The 17,593-nt window shown below is 39.3% G+C and overlaps 1 protein-coding gene across 1 annotated transcript in view; it reads left to right on the plus strand.

Annotated features, from left to right (window-relative positions):
- The window catches only part of KCNH5 (potassium voltage-gated channel subfamily H member 5), a 447,738-nt gene that overhangs the window by 348,877 nt on the left and 81,268 nt on the right, over window positions 1-17,593 (plus strand). The window lies entirely within an intron of this gene.

Below are 17,593 nucleotides of genomic sequence, written 5' to 3' on the forward strand. Positions count from 1 at the left end.
TAAAAGAGTCTTGGGAGAGAGAAAGGACACTGAACTATAATACAATAGTATTTTCTCTTGGGTCTTGTAACACTCCCATAAAACTCATAATTGTCTCTTACTTTATTGTGCTTTTTTTTTTCTTTCTTCTTCTTTTTTTAACACTATGTGTATTAGCCAAACCGGTTACCTTTCTCATGTTTCTGACTTTCTTAAAACCCTCATCATTTAACAATTATTTATAAAGCTTATTCCCCACTGACTTTTTTGAAAACATACTCTCTCAGAAAATGATTAGCCATACTGACATATCCTAAAAATAGGTATAGGAATCCTCTAGTGTTGTTGCAAATTTTATCTTCACTGCATTTTCTTCACTATTGGTGAGTGTGATAAAATTTATTTTGTGTAAATAAATCTCCTACCTCTGACTGATATATCTTGGGATATCAGAAAGAACCTTTTGTTGTAAAAAATGTAATAGCTGTTTGGATAACTGCATTTAAGGCATTTCATCTAAAATGAGTGTCTGTCTTTGGTGAAATATCTTTAAATTGCAAGACTTCCTTGTAACAACCATCTTAAATAGAACCTTCCTTGTAGCTACCATGGAGGAAAAATACCAAGCCAAGAGACAAGTTGGCATGTCTATCACAGCAACATAGAAATAAGTTTAAGTAAATCAATGTAATTTCATATTCAGGATTCTAAGAGAGAACAAGATTGCTGGATTCATATTTGAATTAATTGTGTCACAACATTTCGTCTATATTTGAATAACATTTTCAGATTATATTTTTTGTTAGCAGATTGTTATTGAGCATCTTCCATATGCAAGGCAAAGTATAGTTAGTCTTTGTACACTCTATAACTTGTTAGAGTCTGTGCTTGAGGAGCTTGTAAGAGTGGGTATTATCTGATACTAATATTGTTTCTGTTTGTACAGATAACGAGTAATTCATAATGAATGTGGAAGAAACATGCCCAATAATGATGAAATGGAACTTTTACAACTTAGTCTATATATATATATATATATATATATATATATATATATATATATATATATATATATATGTAATAGATAGATGTGTGTGTGTGTGTGTGTGTGTGTGTGTGTGTGTGTGTGTGTGTGTACACATTTTGGACTATGGCCTACTTTCTCCATGTTAGATATGAGAAGCTCTTCTTTTTCGTTTTTGGGTGGCTTAATGGTTTACATTGGTGGTTGTTGACATATGGGTACATCAAAACCCCAAAACCCTTTTCACACATAGCCTAACTGCCCTCCCAGAGTCATTTGCTTTTGTGCAGTATACCCCACCCAGTGACATGTGAAGCTTTTATATCTTTCTGTTGTTTTGGTGTCACTACTCTGGTCTGACTTTTTCAGTTATACAGAGAGAGAATAACACCCCTCCAGTAAGGTGGGAACTTGGCCCACATACATGGCAAAGCAGGTGCACTGCCCAAGTGAGCTAGAAGGTATTATGTTAAGTGAGCTAAGTCAGAAAGATAAAGATGAGTATGGGATGATCCCACTCATCAACAGAAGTTGAGGAAGAAGATGAAAATGTACTTGTTACAAAGCTCTATCAGTTCTTTTTTCCTCACACACCTATGCATATACGTTTCTCTCTGTCCCTCTCAGACACACACTGTCAATGAGATCTGAGCATACATAGCACATGGATACTTCTGACAAAACAAGAGATATAAAATTAGTATTATTTTTTAATGGAATCCAGGAATGGTGTCCCTGCCTCTTTTGGTGCTATTGTACAAGATAACATCAAATGATTTCTTCCCTTTGTAATTTGTTCCATATTATAATCTGTGTCAGTTAAAAAAAAAAAACTATTCCTAGCCCTTCTGTAATCCTGTCTATGGATAACTTTAATAATGTGGCAAGATGTGGGGACAGGGTGACTTGTCAATATAACTTTATTTTCAGAAAAATATATTCTCATGAAAATGGAAGTGATGGTAAATAATCTCCAATGAATAACTTCCATTCTTAGTGTTGCTGGGCATCTCCTCTGGCTAGCGGAGAAATGGCAGCAACATGGGGAACTGGGAACCAGTGGTGAGGGTAACGCACAGAGGAAAGGACCAATATTTGGGAGTTCTTCAGAGAGACAACTCATTTACTATTCATACACAAGGTTAGATGTACTGATCACCATCTAATAGGAATATAGGGGAAGTATGTAGGACCCAATGAGGAAAGCATGTGATGCTCACGTCATGTTAATTACCCTTAGGTGCACCTTTTCACACCTGCTTCTCATATCCAGCTTGGGCTTAAAGGCAAGTTACCAACGTATAAGGACCCAAGTTATGGCCTTACATAGGGAGGTCACTTATTGTCATGCACAAGAAACAGGAACCCTTAGGAATGTTGTCTAAGGAGACAGCTCCCTTGCCCCTGAGCTCGGTGCCATATCAGCCTACAGAGTCAAGTCAGGTTGGCCTTGGGGTCTACCTCCTCAAGACTCAATGTAGAAGTGATGGGCCTCTACCCAGGTTGGGAGATCTGCACCTCCCACATCTTAGTCTATTGTCTGGATAGCTCTGTACTTCAACAAAGTTAGCATGTAATCATTAATCACATTAAGTGTCAAGCACCTTCAGGTGAAACAGTATAATTTCCATCTCACTAATGGAGAGGTTGATGCTCTAAGAGTGGCATAACTAGTTGCAATATAACTTACATGTCACAGCCTGAACTTGACTCCATCTCTGTGTGAGTCTACCACTGGCACCCATATCCCTTAGACTATATCAGGTTGCTGTGGTTCATCTAAGTAACTGGCTTTGCTATGGTAATACTCTATAAGCTCTCAACTATGTACTATTTATTAAAAACTATTTAATAATAATTTCTTATTCACTTAGTCATTTTAATAGATCAATCCATAATCCTTCACAATTCAACTATTAAAATATTTTTCTTTCCTATTTTTAGAAAGCAAATCTGTTCTATACCAGCAAGAAGTGCATTATAAAATGGAAAATACACATTAGTGTCTAGAAGAATCAGGCAAGTAACTTCCTAGAGTGAGGAAAGGCTTAAGGTGATGCAAGAATGTAATGTTCATAACATAACATATGAAAGAAAGTAGTTGTTGCTCAGTGTGGTTATATAGCAGCCTGTGGAATATTACTAGCCCAGCACTGCATAGTTTTCCCTTTCTTACATAAAAGGATGAATTTGTTTTTAATTTATATAATTTTTATTTATAAAATGGAAATATTGACAAGACCATAAGATAAGAGGGGTACAATTTCACACAATTCCCACCACCATATCCCATCCTCTCCCTTGATAGCTCTCCTATTCTGTATCACTCTGGGGAGTATGGACAGAGGATTATTATGGGGTACAGAAGGTGGAAGGTCTAGCTTCTGTAATTGTGCCCCGCTGAACATGGGCATTGACAGGTTGTCAATACTCCCAGCCTGTCTTTCTCTTTCTCTACTGGGTCAGGGATCTGGGAAGGTGGGGTCCTCTGCCCAGGAAATTCCCGGGTGGCATCATGGTAGCAGAACAAATTGTTGATTAATCATGAAACTAAAGGCTGGAATATTGCAGAAGAAGACCTGAGGTCTCCGTTTTGGAAAAAGCTAGTAGGTCTATTTTAGGTAGATTCCAAGGGGCCCATGACTTTATTAGTTTTTGCCTGAGTCTGGCATCTAATATGCAGGGTGAACAAGGTTATTATCAGGGGAGATGGTGTCATAGTTGTAAAAAGGACTAGATAGCTGTATCAGGGAAGAGAATAGCTCCCTAATGTTGGGAACCTATATAAATACTATTAAATATAAACCCCATTGGTTTGATCTGGGGCCCATATTCAGCACAGGAGCCTATGTAACCTCTGCATCCCTGTAGGTCTGAGCTCACATTCGGTGGTCACAGCTAGAAACATTCCAGGCTGCACTAATTTCAGGACCCATGTTCCTCAGGTGAAAGGTAGATTGTGTTGTCCAACCTCCTCCCTTCAGAGAATGGAACATTCCCTACCATTATTGATCCACACTGAGGGCAAGGTCCTATAGGGGCCCACCAAGGGGTCCATTATGTTGTTCCTGATATAGATAACCAGTGATAGTGGAGACAGGGATCTGTTAGAGGTCTAGGCCCATTAACTGTGTGGGAATAACAGGACTCCCTGACTAGGACCCCAGGTGATGGGGTGGCCTGGTAGTGACTAAAGAGTCATCATTAAAGTATGCCAATCTCTTGTCCTTATTCAACTTTTGTAGTCCGTACTTTGTCTGACAAGGTTAGCTATGGACATGTATAGGAGGTAGGTGAGGAGGGTATCTAGGTCTAAGTAGAAACTGTTTCATTTGGTACATTAAGGTGTCTTTTTAGGTCTTTCTTTTTTAAAAATATTTAATTATTTATTTTCCCTTTTTGTTGCCCTTGTTGTTTTTTTATTGTTGTTGTAGTTGTTGTTGTTATTGATGCCGTTATTGTTAGATAGGACAGAGAGAAATGGAGAGAGGAGGGGAAGACAGAGAGGGGAAGAGAAAGATAGACACCTGCAGACCTGCTTCACTGCCTGTGAAGCGACTCCCCTGCAGGTGGGGAGCTGGGGGCCTTGAACCTTATGGCAGTCCTTGGACTTTGAACCACGTGTACTTAACGTGCTGCACTACTGCCCAACTCCCTTTTTAGCTCTTTCTAGTTGATTGATTCATTTATTCATTCATTGCAAATTATTTTGCATCAAGGTATATATTTTCCCATAATTTTTGGATACATGTAAACATGCCCTATCTCATGGACCGGGTCTATATCTAGGTTTTGAGGTTTTGTTAAGAAGTGCACCACCCAAAATAGAATTAAGGAGTCCTGTGAGCTAGGAAAGGTCTCACCAGAGTAATAAATTTGAAGGGTTAACATTCCATGCCTGAAGTGTCTGGACATGGTATGAAGTGAAACATGTTGAGGTGGTACTGGTTGCATTGCTTAGGTTGGGATCAGCAGATACAGTATCAGTTGGTATGAATTAGAAGAAGACTGGAAAATGAGCCTCACCCTAGAGGTTCCAAGACTGAGAGAAGTATGGGTTTTATAAAAAAAAAAAAAAAAAGAAAGTTTAAGCTGTTTTAGGGTTAAGGAAGGTAAGAGATAGTTATTTCTATAACCAAGTTATTTGGCAAATGAGTTAACTTTGAAGATCCCATTGTTAGGATTTGCTGTATCATACAAGAACTCACCATAATATATGTCCTTTAATGCCACCAGTTGCTTCTGTTCTCCCTGCTCTAAACTTTTAGGAGATTTAATATTTCAAAGAACAGTCATTATTAGAAATGTGTTAATAATTTGAGCCCACTGTTAAAATTTAATCTGATTACCAATTTGCAATCTTGCTTAGATGGAACGAACATATAATCAGAGGTATGGTCTATGCATCAAAATATTTGAGACATTCAATCTCTTTTTCTCCTCTCATATTAAATGGTCATTTGTGGGACTATAAGTTAATAGGAGTGTACATAAACACCATTCCCACCACCAAAAGTCTTTGTGCCACACCCTTCCACACCCCCAGTAAAACTGAACATCTACCTTCACCTTCTACCCAGAGATTTTTACTTTGGCACCGTACTTCAAACTCAGCCTGATTCTACTTTGAGTTTCCTTTTCTGTTCTTCTTTCTCATCTTCTGTTTGAGTGGAATCATCCCATACTCATCTTTCTCTTTCCAAGTTATGTCACTTAACATAATTACTTCTAGCTCCATCTAAGATGGGTCAGAGAAGGTGGGTTCATTGTTCTTAATATCTGCACAATATTCCATTGTGTAAATATACCACAGCTTTCTCAGCCACTCATCTGTTACTGGATACCTGGTTTGCTTCCAGGTTTTAGGTATTAGGAATTACTCAGTTCGCATTTCATTTTGTGTTCACTTTGTGCCCTTGTGTCTTAGAGATCTTCAGGTCTGCAAATACATGTATACTTTCTCTAACTTATTTTTTCAGAAAAGATGCTGCGACCTAGCTTACTTGAGAGTGCACCTGGTTTGCCATGCATAAGACTCAGATTTGAGCCTGACCCTTACCACACTGAAGGAAGCTTTGGTATTGAGATGTCTTTCCCTCTCTCCGTCTTTCTGTATCTGTCTCTCACCTTCTGCCTGAAAAAGTCAGCCTAAAGTGGTGCAACTCAGCAATTAAAAAGAAAAAAAAAGATGTTGAAACCTATATGAACATAATAGAATATATCATTTTAGCCTTGTTGGATATATTTATCTATGAGGCTGCCCAAATTTCATTTCCTTGAAACTTAAAATAAATTCTACATTAGCACTTATAACTACATTAAGTGTGGCTGAGATTTTGAATTATTTTTAAATATTTTCTGCACTTTCAAGATAGTGAGATTATTTTTCTCTGGACTGACTTTAAATAGGATGAGTGTGGACTTTTGCTTGCTATAGAGAAGAACTATTTTAATTGAAGAGTCCTTTGTAATATAATATTATATAGGTTTCAGTTTCAGTTGTACATTATTGAAGACCAACATGTATCTATTTTTGTTCTTAGACAACCTCAGGACACCCCCTTCCCTTTTGGTAACCCCCAATTGTTCTACAATTCAAAAGCTTACTATTGCATTTGGTTCATTTGTTTGTGTCTGCATAAATCACTTACAAGTGTAATCATCAAGATGTTTGCCTTTCTTCTTCTGGATATATCCACTTAATGTAATATCCTTTAGGTTGATCCCTGTTTTCAGAAATGGCAGGATATCATCTTTATTGAAAAATAGTATTTCATTGTGTATCTATACCACATCTTCTTTATTCAGTCATCAGTTAATGTGTTTTCAATTCTTGGCTATTGCAAATAATGCTACAAACATTGAGAATGTGTCTCTTAAAATTAGTTTTTGAATTTTTTAGTATAAATTCTCAGAAGTGGGATAACTGAATCATATCTAAATTCTATTTTTCAACTATTTTTTTATTTGCTAGAGAGAAATGGAGAGGGAAAGAGAGACAGAAACTTGTAGCCCTGCTTCACTACTCCTGAAGTTTTTTTTTCCCTGTAGGTGGGGACTGGGGATGTGAACCTGGGTTTTTGTGCATGGTAATATTTGCACTTAACCAGGTGTACCACCACCTGGTCCCATTTTTCTTTTCTTTATTTTATTTATTTATAAAAAGGAAACACTGACAAAACCATAGGATAAGAGGGGTACAACTCCACACAATTCCTACCACCAGAACTTTGTATCCCATCTCCTCTCTTTATAGTTTTCCTGTTCTTTAACCCTCTGAGAGTATGGACCCAAGGTCATTGTGGAATGCAGAAGGTGGAAGGTCTGGCTTCTGTAATTGCTTCCCTACTGAACATGGGCATTGACAGGCCAATCCATACTTCCAGCCTGCATCTCTCTTTCCCTAAGTAGGGTGGGGCTATGGGGAAGCAGGGATCCAGGATAAATTGATGGTGTTGTCTGTCCAAGGAAGTCTGGTGGGCATCATGCTAGCATGTGGAACCTGGTGGCTGAAAAGAGAATCAACATACAAAGCCAAACAATTTGTTGGCTAATCATGAACCTAAAGGCTGGCATAGTGCAGATGAAGAGTTGGGTGGGGAGTCTCCGTTCTGTAGACAGCTAGTAGGCATATTTTAGTTATATTCCAAAGGGCCTGTGGCTATACTAGTGTTTTTTTTTTCCCCTGAGCCTGAAATCTGACATACAGGTGGATCCTAGTTATTGTCTGGGGAGATGATGTTATAGCTGGAAAAAGGACCAGAAAGCTGGATCAGGGAAGAGAGTAGCTCCCAAATATGGGAAAGGTGTATAAATCTTGTTGACTGTAAACCCCATCGATTTGATGTGATCTGGGGCCCATATTCAGCTTAGGAGCCTATGTGATGTCTGCATCCCTGTAGATCTGATGTCACATTCTGTGGTCAATGAGTAGGAACATTCCAGGTTGCCCCAATATCAGGACTCATCTTTCTCAGGTGTAGCATAGAGTATGTTGTCCATTCTCCTTTCAGAGGATGGAACATTCTCTACAGTTGTTGATCCAAGTTGAGGGCAAGGTCCTATGGGGGCCCACAATGGGGTCTGTTTTATTGTTCCTGATATAGGTGACCATTAACAATGGAGAGAGGGATTTATTCGAGCTCTAGGCCCATCATGTCTGTTTGGGAATCTCAGGATTCCCTGACTAGGGCCCCAGCTGATGGGGTGGCCTGATAGTGACTAAAGAGTTATTGTGAAAATATGCCAGTCTCTTGCCCTTATTCAGCTGTTGCAGTCCTTGCTTTGAAAAGGATAGCTTGGGAGTGAGTAAGGGAAGTATAATAGGAAATAGGTGAGGAGGGTAGCTAAGTCTAAGTAGACACTATTTCATTATGAACTTCATACTCACTCACTGTAGACTATTGTGTACTTTTGCTTTCAGGTATGTATTTTGTACTAATTTATGGATACATGTAAACATATTCTCTATCCCATGGGACCTGGTCTATATCTAGATTTTGAGACTTTGTTGGGAAATGAACCACCTGGAATGGAATTAGAGAATCCTATGAAAGGAAAGGTCTTAATGAGCCTGAAAAGTTGACATTCCATGCCTGATGCCTCTGGACACAGTCTGAAGTGAGGCATATGGAGGTGATACTCATTGTGTTGATTAGGTTGGGATCAGCAGATGCGATATCATTTAGTAGGAACTGAGAGAAGCATGCAGGAAAGTGAGCCCTACTCTAAGAGGTTCCAGTTCTGGGGAAATGTAGGCTCTGTAGAGGAAGCAGGAGGTTCCTGCTGTTTTTTTTTTATATAAAATTAGAAGCAAGTTAAAATCATTTATTGCAGATTTCCTTTTTGAAATAAACATTACTTTTCTAATCAGAAAAGCTACTTAGTGCAATTTTTTTTTCCCTCCAGGGTTATTGCTGGGCTCGGTGCCTGCACCATGAATCCACTGCTCCTGGAGGCCACTTTTTCCCCCTTTTGTTGCCCTTGTTGTTGTAGCCTCGTTGTGGTTATTATTATTTCCCTTGTTGACGCTATTTGTTGTTGGATAGGACAGAGAGAAATGGAGAGAGGAGGGGAAGACAGAGTGAGGGAGAGAAAGACACCTGCAGACCTGCTCCACCGCCTGTGAAGCGACCCCCCTGCAGGTGGGGAGCCGGGGGCTCGAACCGGGATCCCTACACCGGTCCTTGCACTCTGCGCCACATGCGCTTAACCCACTGCGCCACCGCCCGACCCCCACTTAGTGCAATTGTAAAGCAAATTTAACCTCATTTTTTCTTTCTGTAGCTTCTAAAGCTGAAATTCCACATTCTTCCCCCCTTTTTTTATTTAAGGAAGGAGACATTAACAAAACCGTAGAATAAGAGGGGTACAATTCCGCACAATTCCTATAACCCGATCTCCGTATCCCATCCCCTCCCCTGATAGCCTTCCCATTCTCTATCTCTCTGGGAGCATGAACCAGTGTCGTTGTGGGTTGCAGAGGGTGGAAGGTCTGGCTTCTGTAATTGCTTCCCCGCTGAACATGGGCGTTGACTGGTCGATCCATACTCCCAGTCTGCCTCTCTCTTTCCCTAGTAGGGTGGGGCTCTAGGAAGCTGAGGTCCAGTACACATTGATGGGGTCATCTGTCCAGGGAAGTCTGGTCAGCATATTGCTGGCATCCGGAACCTGGTGGCTGAAAAGGGAGTTAACATACAAAGCCAAACAAATTGTTGAGCAATCATGGACCTAAAGACTGGAATAGTGCAGATGAAGTGTTGGGGGGTATTCCCTACATGCTCTTGTGTACTTCTGCTTTCAGGTATATATTTTTCCCCTAGTTTATGGGCACATGTGAACCTATGCTCTATCTCAGGGGGTCTGGACTATATCTAGGTTTAGGGACTTTATTGGGGAGTGGAACATTTGGAATGGAATTAGAGTATACTATGAGAGGAAAGGTCTCACCCGAGTGATGAAGCTGAAGGGTTGTCATTCCACACCTGAAGTCTCCGGTCACAGTCTGAAGTGAAGCATGCTAGGGTGACACTCGTTGCGTGGATTAGGTTGCGATCCGCGGATGTAATATTATTTGATTTGAATTGAGAGCAGCTTGTAGAAAAGTGGGCCCCACCCTAAGGTTCCAGGACTGGGGAAAATATAGGCTCTATAGTGGAAATGTGAGGTTCCTGTTGTCTTAGGGTTCAAGAAGACAGTGGATAGTTATTGTTATCGTCACATTATTTGTTGATAGGGTTAACTTTGGAAAGTCCCTTTGTTAGGGTTTGGGGTATAATACCCAGCTTCTTGTATATAGCTGTGCTACCGGTTACTTCTGTTCTTCCTGGTCTAGGCTTCTGGGAGATAAAACATATCAAAGACAGCCTATGTATTAAAAAGACTCAGTCTGTGTTTTAAGAAGTTCTAGACATATGATCAACTTTTCGCCTCTCATATTAATTAAATAGTGGTTTATATGTTTACACTTTAATAGAATAAACACCACTCCCACCACCAAAAGACTGTGTCCCATCCCCACCACCCACCCCCACCCCCCAGCGCCCCACCATGCTGGAAGCCCAATGGCCACCCTCCCCTTCACCACAGTGTTTTTACATTGGTGCCCTGTTCTCTATTTAATCAGATGCTGCTTTTAGTTTCCCTTTCTGTTCTTCTTTCTCAACTTCTGTTGATGAGTGGGTACATCCCATACTCATCTTTATCTTTCTGACTTAGCTGACTTAACATAATTCCTTCTAGCTCTGTCCAAGATGGGTCAGATAAGGTGGGCTCATTGTTCTTAATAGCTGCATCCTATTCCATTGTGTATATGTACCACAGCTTTCTCAGCCACTCATCTGTTGTTGGGCATCTTGATTCCTTCCAGGTTTTAGGTATTATGAATTGTGCTGCTATGAACATAGATGTACACACATCTTTTTGGTTGGGCATTAAGGAACCCTTGGGGTATATCCCCAGGAGAGGAATTACTAGATCATATGGAAGGTCTATGTATACCCTTGTGAGAGTTCTCCAGACTGCTGTCCAGAGAGGCTGGACCAATTTACATTCCCACCAGCAGTGTAGAAGGCTTCCTCTGTCCCCACAGCCTCTCCAGCATTTGTTGCTGCTGTCCTTTTTGATGTATGCCATTCTCACAGGAGTGAAGTGGTATCTCAATGTTGTCTTTATTTGCATTCCTCTGACAATCAGTGACCTTGGAGCAGTTTTTCATATGTTTGTTAGCCTTTTGGATCTCCTCTAAAGTGAATGTCTTGTATATATCTTCTGCCCATTTTTGGATGGGGTCATTTGCTTTTTTGGTGCTAAGTTTGCTGAGTTCTCTGTATATTTTGGTGATTATTCTCTTGTCTGATGTTTGGCATGTGAAGATCTTCTCCCATTCTGTGAGGGGTCTCTTTGTTTGTTTAATAGTTTCTTTGGATGTGCAGAAGCTTTTCAATTTGATGTAGTCCCATTGGTTTGTTTCTGCTTTAGTCTTCCTTGAAGTTGGGTTTGTTTCATCAAAGATGTCCTTGAGGTTTTAGTGTGAAAGTGTTTCACCAATGTTTTCCTCTAAGTATTTGATAGTTTCTGGTCTGACATCCAGGTCTTTGATCCACTTGGAGTTGATTTTTGTTTTTTGTGAGATAAGGTGGGTCAATTTCATTCTTCTCATGTTACAACCCAGTTTTCCCAGAACCATTTATTGAAGAGAGCCTCCTTCTTCCATTTAATGCTTTGGTCCCCCTTATCAAAGATTAGATGTCCATAGGTGTGGGCTTTAAATCTGGGCTTTCAATTCTGTTCCACTGGTCTGTGTGCCTATTTTTGTTCCAGTACCAGGCTGTTTTGATGATTATGGCATTATAATAGTTTGAGATCTGGGAGTGTGATGCCTCCATTTCTGTTTCTTTTCCTCAAGATGATTTTGGCAATTCTAGGTGTTTTCTGGTTCCAGATAAATGAATGTAGCATTTGTTCTATTTTCTTAAAGAAGCTTGGTGGAACTTTGATGGGTATCGCATTAAATTTATACATGGCTCTGGGGAGAATATTAATTTTGATGATATTTATTCTTCTGATCCATGAGCATGGGATGTCTTTCCATTTCTTGGTATCAGTTTCTATTTCCTTGAAGAGCGACTCATAGTTTTCAGTCTACAAGTCTTTCACTTCTTTGGTCAGCTTTACTCCTAGGTATTTTATTGATTTTGTTGTAACAGTGAATGGGAGTGATTTCTGGATGTCTTCTTCAGTTTTAGTTTTTGCATAGAGAAATGCCACTGATTTTTTACATTGATCTTATAGCCTGAAACTTTGCTATAGTGCCTAATAACTTCTAGTAGTTTTCTACTGGACTCTAGGTTTTTCTATGTATACTATCATGTCATCTGCAAATAGTGAGAGTTTGACTTCTTCCCTTCCAATCTGTATTCCTTTGATTTCTTTCTCTTGCTGGATTGCTATGGCAAGAACTTCCAATACTATGTTGAAGAGTAATGGTGGCAGTGGACAGCCCTGCCTAGTCCCTTATTCAACTTCTGTCCATTGAGTATGATGTTGGCTGTTGGTTTGCTATATATGTATTACACTATCTTGAGGAATTTCCCATCTATACCCATTTTTTGTAGAGTTTTGAGCATGACTGGGTGTTGGATTTTGTCAAAGGCTTTCTCTGCATCTATTGAGATAATCATGTGGTTTTTGGCTTTGTTTTAATTGATGTGGTGAATGACACTGATTGACTAACGTATGTTGAACCAGCCTTGCATTCTTGGGATGAATCCCACTTGGACGTGATGAACAGTCTTTTTGATACGCTGCTGTATCCGGTTGGCCATGATCTTGTTTAATATTTTGGCATCTATGTTCATCAGCGATATTGGTCTGTAGTTTTCCTTTTTTGTTGTGTCCCTATCGGGTTTTGGTAGGGAGTATTCCTGTTTCTTCAATCTTATGGAAAAGCTTAAGAAGTATGGGTACTGTTTCTTTTTTTTTTTAATTTAAGAAAGGATTAATTAACAAAACCATAGGGTAGGAGGGGTACAACTCCACACAATTCCCACCACCCAATCTCCATATCCCACCCCCTCCCCTGATAGCTTTCCCATTCTCCATCCCTCTGGGAGCATGGACCCATGGACCCAGGGTTGCAGAAGGTAGAAGGTCTGGCTTCTGTAATTGCTTCCCTGCTGAACCTGGGCGTTGACTGGTCGGTCCATACTCCCAGTCTGCCTCTCTCTTTCCCTAGTAGGGTGTGTCTCTGGGGAAGCTGAGCTCCAGGACACATTGGTGGGGTTTTCAATCCAGGGAAGCCTGGCCAGCATCCTAATGGCATCTGGAATCTGGTGACTGAAAAGAGAGTTAACATATGAAGCCAAACAAATTGTTGAGCAATCATGGACCCAAAGCTTGGAATAGTGGAGAGGAAGTGTTAGAGAGGTACTCACTGCAAGCTCTAGTGTACTTCTGCTTTCAGGTATATATTTTGCAGTAGTTTACAGATACGTGTGAAGATATGCTCTCTCTCACAGAAACTGGTGTATATCTAGGTTTTGGGACTTCGTTAGAAAGTGAAACTTGACAGTTTTGTAGAATTCGTTTGTGAAGCCATCTTTTCCAGGACTTTTGTTGTTGGGGAGATTCTTAATAACGGTTTCAATTTCTTTGTCTGTGATTGGTGCATTTAGATTTTGTAGTTCTTCTTGGTTCAGTTTTGGAAGGGCATATGTTTCTAGGAATTTTTCCATTTCTTCCAGATTCTCTAGCTTGGTGGCGTATAGTTCTTCATAGAAGTTTCGCATGATTCTCTGGATTTCTGTGGTGTCAGTTGTGATATCTCCTCCATAGTTTACAATTCTATTAATTTGAGTCTCCTCTCTTTTTTGTGTGGTGACTCTGTCTAGGGGTTTGTCAATTTTGCTTAATTCTTTCAAAGAACCAGCATTTGGCTTCATTGATCATTTGTATGGTTCTCTTATTTTCGATGTTGTTTATTTCTGCTCTAATTTTGTGACTTCTGTCCTTCTGGTTGCTTTAGGGTTCCTTTGTTCCTCTTCCTCCAAGTCCTTGAGGTGTGCAGTAAGGTTGTTCATTTGAGCTTCTTCTTGGTGTTTAATATGTGATTGTATGGCTATAAGTTTCCCTCTCAGTACTGCTTTAGCTGTGTTCCAAATATTTTGATAGGTTGTATCTTCATTTCATTAGTTTCCAGGAACATTTGAATTTCCTGCTTGAGTGTCTCTCTGACCCAGTAGTTCTTAAGGAGTATGTTGTTTAGTTTCCAAATTCTGTGACTTTTAATAATTTTCTGTTTGTTGTTAAATTTTAGTTTTACTCCACTGTGGTCTGACAAGATACTTGGGATGATTTCAATGCTCTTGAATTTATTGATGCTGTCTTTGTGGTCTAACATGTGGTCTGTCCTTGAGTATGTGTTGTGCGGAATTGAAAAGAATGTGTATTCCAATTTTTCGTGGTGAAGAGTATGAAAATGTCCAAGAGGTCTAGTCTGTCCATCTCTTCATTTAATTCTCTTGTTTCTTTGTTGATTCTGGGTTTTGTTGATCTGTCTAAGTGTGAGAGTGGGGTGTTATAGTCTGCCACTATTATTGTATTACTATTTATGTATTTTTGAAGTTCTTTGAGAAGGTGCTTGATGTATTTATGTGGTCTCTCATTGGGTGCATAGATGTTAATAATTGTTATATCTTCTTTGCTGATTGATCTTTTAATCATTATGTAATGACCTTGTCCATCTTTTATTACTTTATTTAATTTAAAATCTATTGTGTTAGAGATGAGAATGGCTGTTCCTGCCCTTTTTTTGTGGTCCATTAGCCTGCAGGATAATTTTTCATCCTTTCACTTTAAGTCTGTGTTTATCTTGTTGTGTCAAGTGGGATTCTTGCAAGCAGCATATGGTTGGGTTATGTTTTCTGATCCATCCCCTACCCTGTGCCTTTTGATGGGTGAGTTTAAGCCATTGATATTTACTGATATTATGGATTTAATGTATTATAGTGTAGTTTTGTTTGCTCTGATATATTGCAAGTATTATAGTGATGTTCTTGTTTATAAGAGGACTTTTAGAACCTCTTTCTGTGCCGGTTTGGTGATGGTTGCCTCTTTTAACTGTTGTTTGTCTAAGAAGGTTTTGGTCCCGCCATCTAGTTTGACTGAAAGTCTAGCAAGATATATTATCCTTGGTTGAAACCCTTTTTCATTCAGGGCTCGATAGATATCTTGCCATTCTCTTCTGGCTTTTAGAGTTTGAGTGGAGAAGTTTGCAGATAATCTTATGGGTTTTCCCCTGTATGTGACTTTTTGTTTTTCTCTTGCAGCCTTTAGGATGCTTTCTTTATCCTTACTCCTTTTCATTGTGACTGTGATGTGTCTTGGTGTCTTCAGGTCTGGGTTGATTCTGTTTGAAACTCTCTGGGCCTCTTGAATCTTGATGTCCTTTCTGTTACTCAGGTCTGGGAAGTTTTCTTCTATTATTTCCTCTAGAATGTTTGCTTCCCCTTCGTCTCTTTCTTCCTCTGGCAGGCCAATTATACGAATGTTACTTCTTTTGAGATCATCCCATATGTCTCTGTTGTTGTTTTCAGTGTCTCTCAATCTCTTTTTAAGCCCTTTCACCTCTTTCTTTGTTTTCTCTAACTCATCCTCTGTGTGACTAATTCTGTTTTCTGCTTCTGTTAGTCTGCTTTCCCTTGCCTCAGCTTCTTTCTTCAGTTCAGCTATTTCAGCTTTCAGTTCTCTAATTGCCTCAAGATAATCAGTATTTCCCTTGGGGGTCTCAACTGTTGTTTCCCTAATACTGCCAGTCCATTCCTCCAATATTGTTTGTATTTCTGTGATTAATAAGTTTATTATTGCTTGCATACTTTTCTTATCTATGGTTACTTCTGGCTGATTTGTAGTTTCTTCTGGGCTCTTGTCTTCATTCATTGAAGTAGCAGTTTTATTCGTTTTTGATCTACCCATTTTTTTTATTTATGTGTTTCTTTTTTTTATGCTCTGTTGTTGTGTCTTGAGTACAAGTAACACTGTACTAAATACCTTTATGACAAATGCAACCTCCAACCTCAGTAATTACAGTAGCAACTGAAGCAAGGATTGAAGCAGTTTAATCACTACCAGTTATCCAAACAATGTCTCCAGTCCATGAAAAAATAGCAACCAAGTCCAAGTGAAGAAGAAAGAGAAAGGAAAGAAGGGATAGAAAGAATAGACAATTATGCAAATCTACTATCCACTGTATATTCTAGGGGTAGCAAGAGGGAAAAGGGAAGTAGAGCAGACATACACACATAGAGAGTCCACTCTGAGTCAGATTTCTTCCGCAAAATAATTCACAAATTCAGAAAGCTAAAGAAGAAGGAAGGAAGAAATGTATGACAAGAAAAAAAAAAAAAGAAAAGAGAAACAAGAGAGAGAGAAAAAAAATGATAAGAAAAAGAGCTTTAATTAAAGAGCAGTGAAAGGAAAGTTTTTTAAATTGATTACTTTATTTTTTATTTTATTTTTTTTTCTTTTAATTAGCTAGGAGGAGGAAGAAGGGGAGAGTCTGTAGAGGAGGTAGGAGTAACCAGACAAGTTCCTCTCACAGTAGATAAGATGTCCCCTACCCTAGCAATGAAAGATACCCTAAGAGTTAATTCTGGTCAACCTATAGGAGGCGGGGAAAGAGATGTGCCTTTATATGATATTTATAATATGATAGAGCAGGGAAAATAACCCTGTCCCAGATTGCCTCAAGCCTCTTGAGCATAGGCAGCTGATTGTTAAGAAAGAAAAAAATAAATAAATAAACCTCAGGACTAGACAAGTATATCAGGAATAGACAGTTATGCAAATCTACTATCCACTGTATACTGTAGGGGTGGCTAAAGGAGAAAGGGAAGTTGAGCAGAGACTCACGCAGAGAGATTCCACTCTGAGTCAGATTTCTTCCCCAAAATAATTCCCAAACGTGTATCAGTGAATTCAGAAAGCTGAAGGAGGAAGTGAGGATGACAAGAATGAGAAAAAGAAAAAAGAAAGAGATAGAGAAAAAAGAAAAAGATAAGAAAAATAACAGTAATAAAAGAGCAGTGAAAGGAGTTATTTATTTATTTATTATTTATTAATTAATTAGCTATGTCCGGGGGGAGGGAGAGGGTAGGGGTGGTAGGAAAAATGAGACAAATTATTTTAGCAGTGAATAAAACACCCAGTCCCCTAGCAATGGAAAATACACTAAGAGTTAATTCTGGTCAACCTGAAGGAGAGGGGGAAAGGGGTCTGCATTTATCTTGTATTGATAATAAAACAGAACATAGTGAAAAACCTATCCTGAAGCTTGGATGGCTTCAGATTTCCTCAGGCCCTCTGAGCAGAGGCAGCTGGTTGGCTACTTAGAAAGAAAAAAGGCCAAAGGTTTCAGAAGAGAATAGATTTAGAATGAATGACACCCCCTGGTGGGACAGGAATCTTGGTAAAGGAAGAAGCTTAGCAGGGGAGCCTGCTTGGAGAAGGTCTCTGGTCCCTGGGAACTGGTTATGGGGGGGGGTGCACTTTGGGAATAATAATTTAAAAGAAAAAAATTTTTTTTCTTTTTTA

Source organism: Erinaceus europaeus, chromosome 16 (genome assembly GCF_950295315.1).
Source record: "Erinaceus europaeus chromosome 16, mEriEur2.1, whole genome shotgun sequence".
Taxonomy (NCBI): Eukaryota; Metazoa; Chordata; class Mammalia; order Eulipotyphla; family Erinaceidae; genus Erinaceus; species Erinaceus europaeus.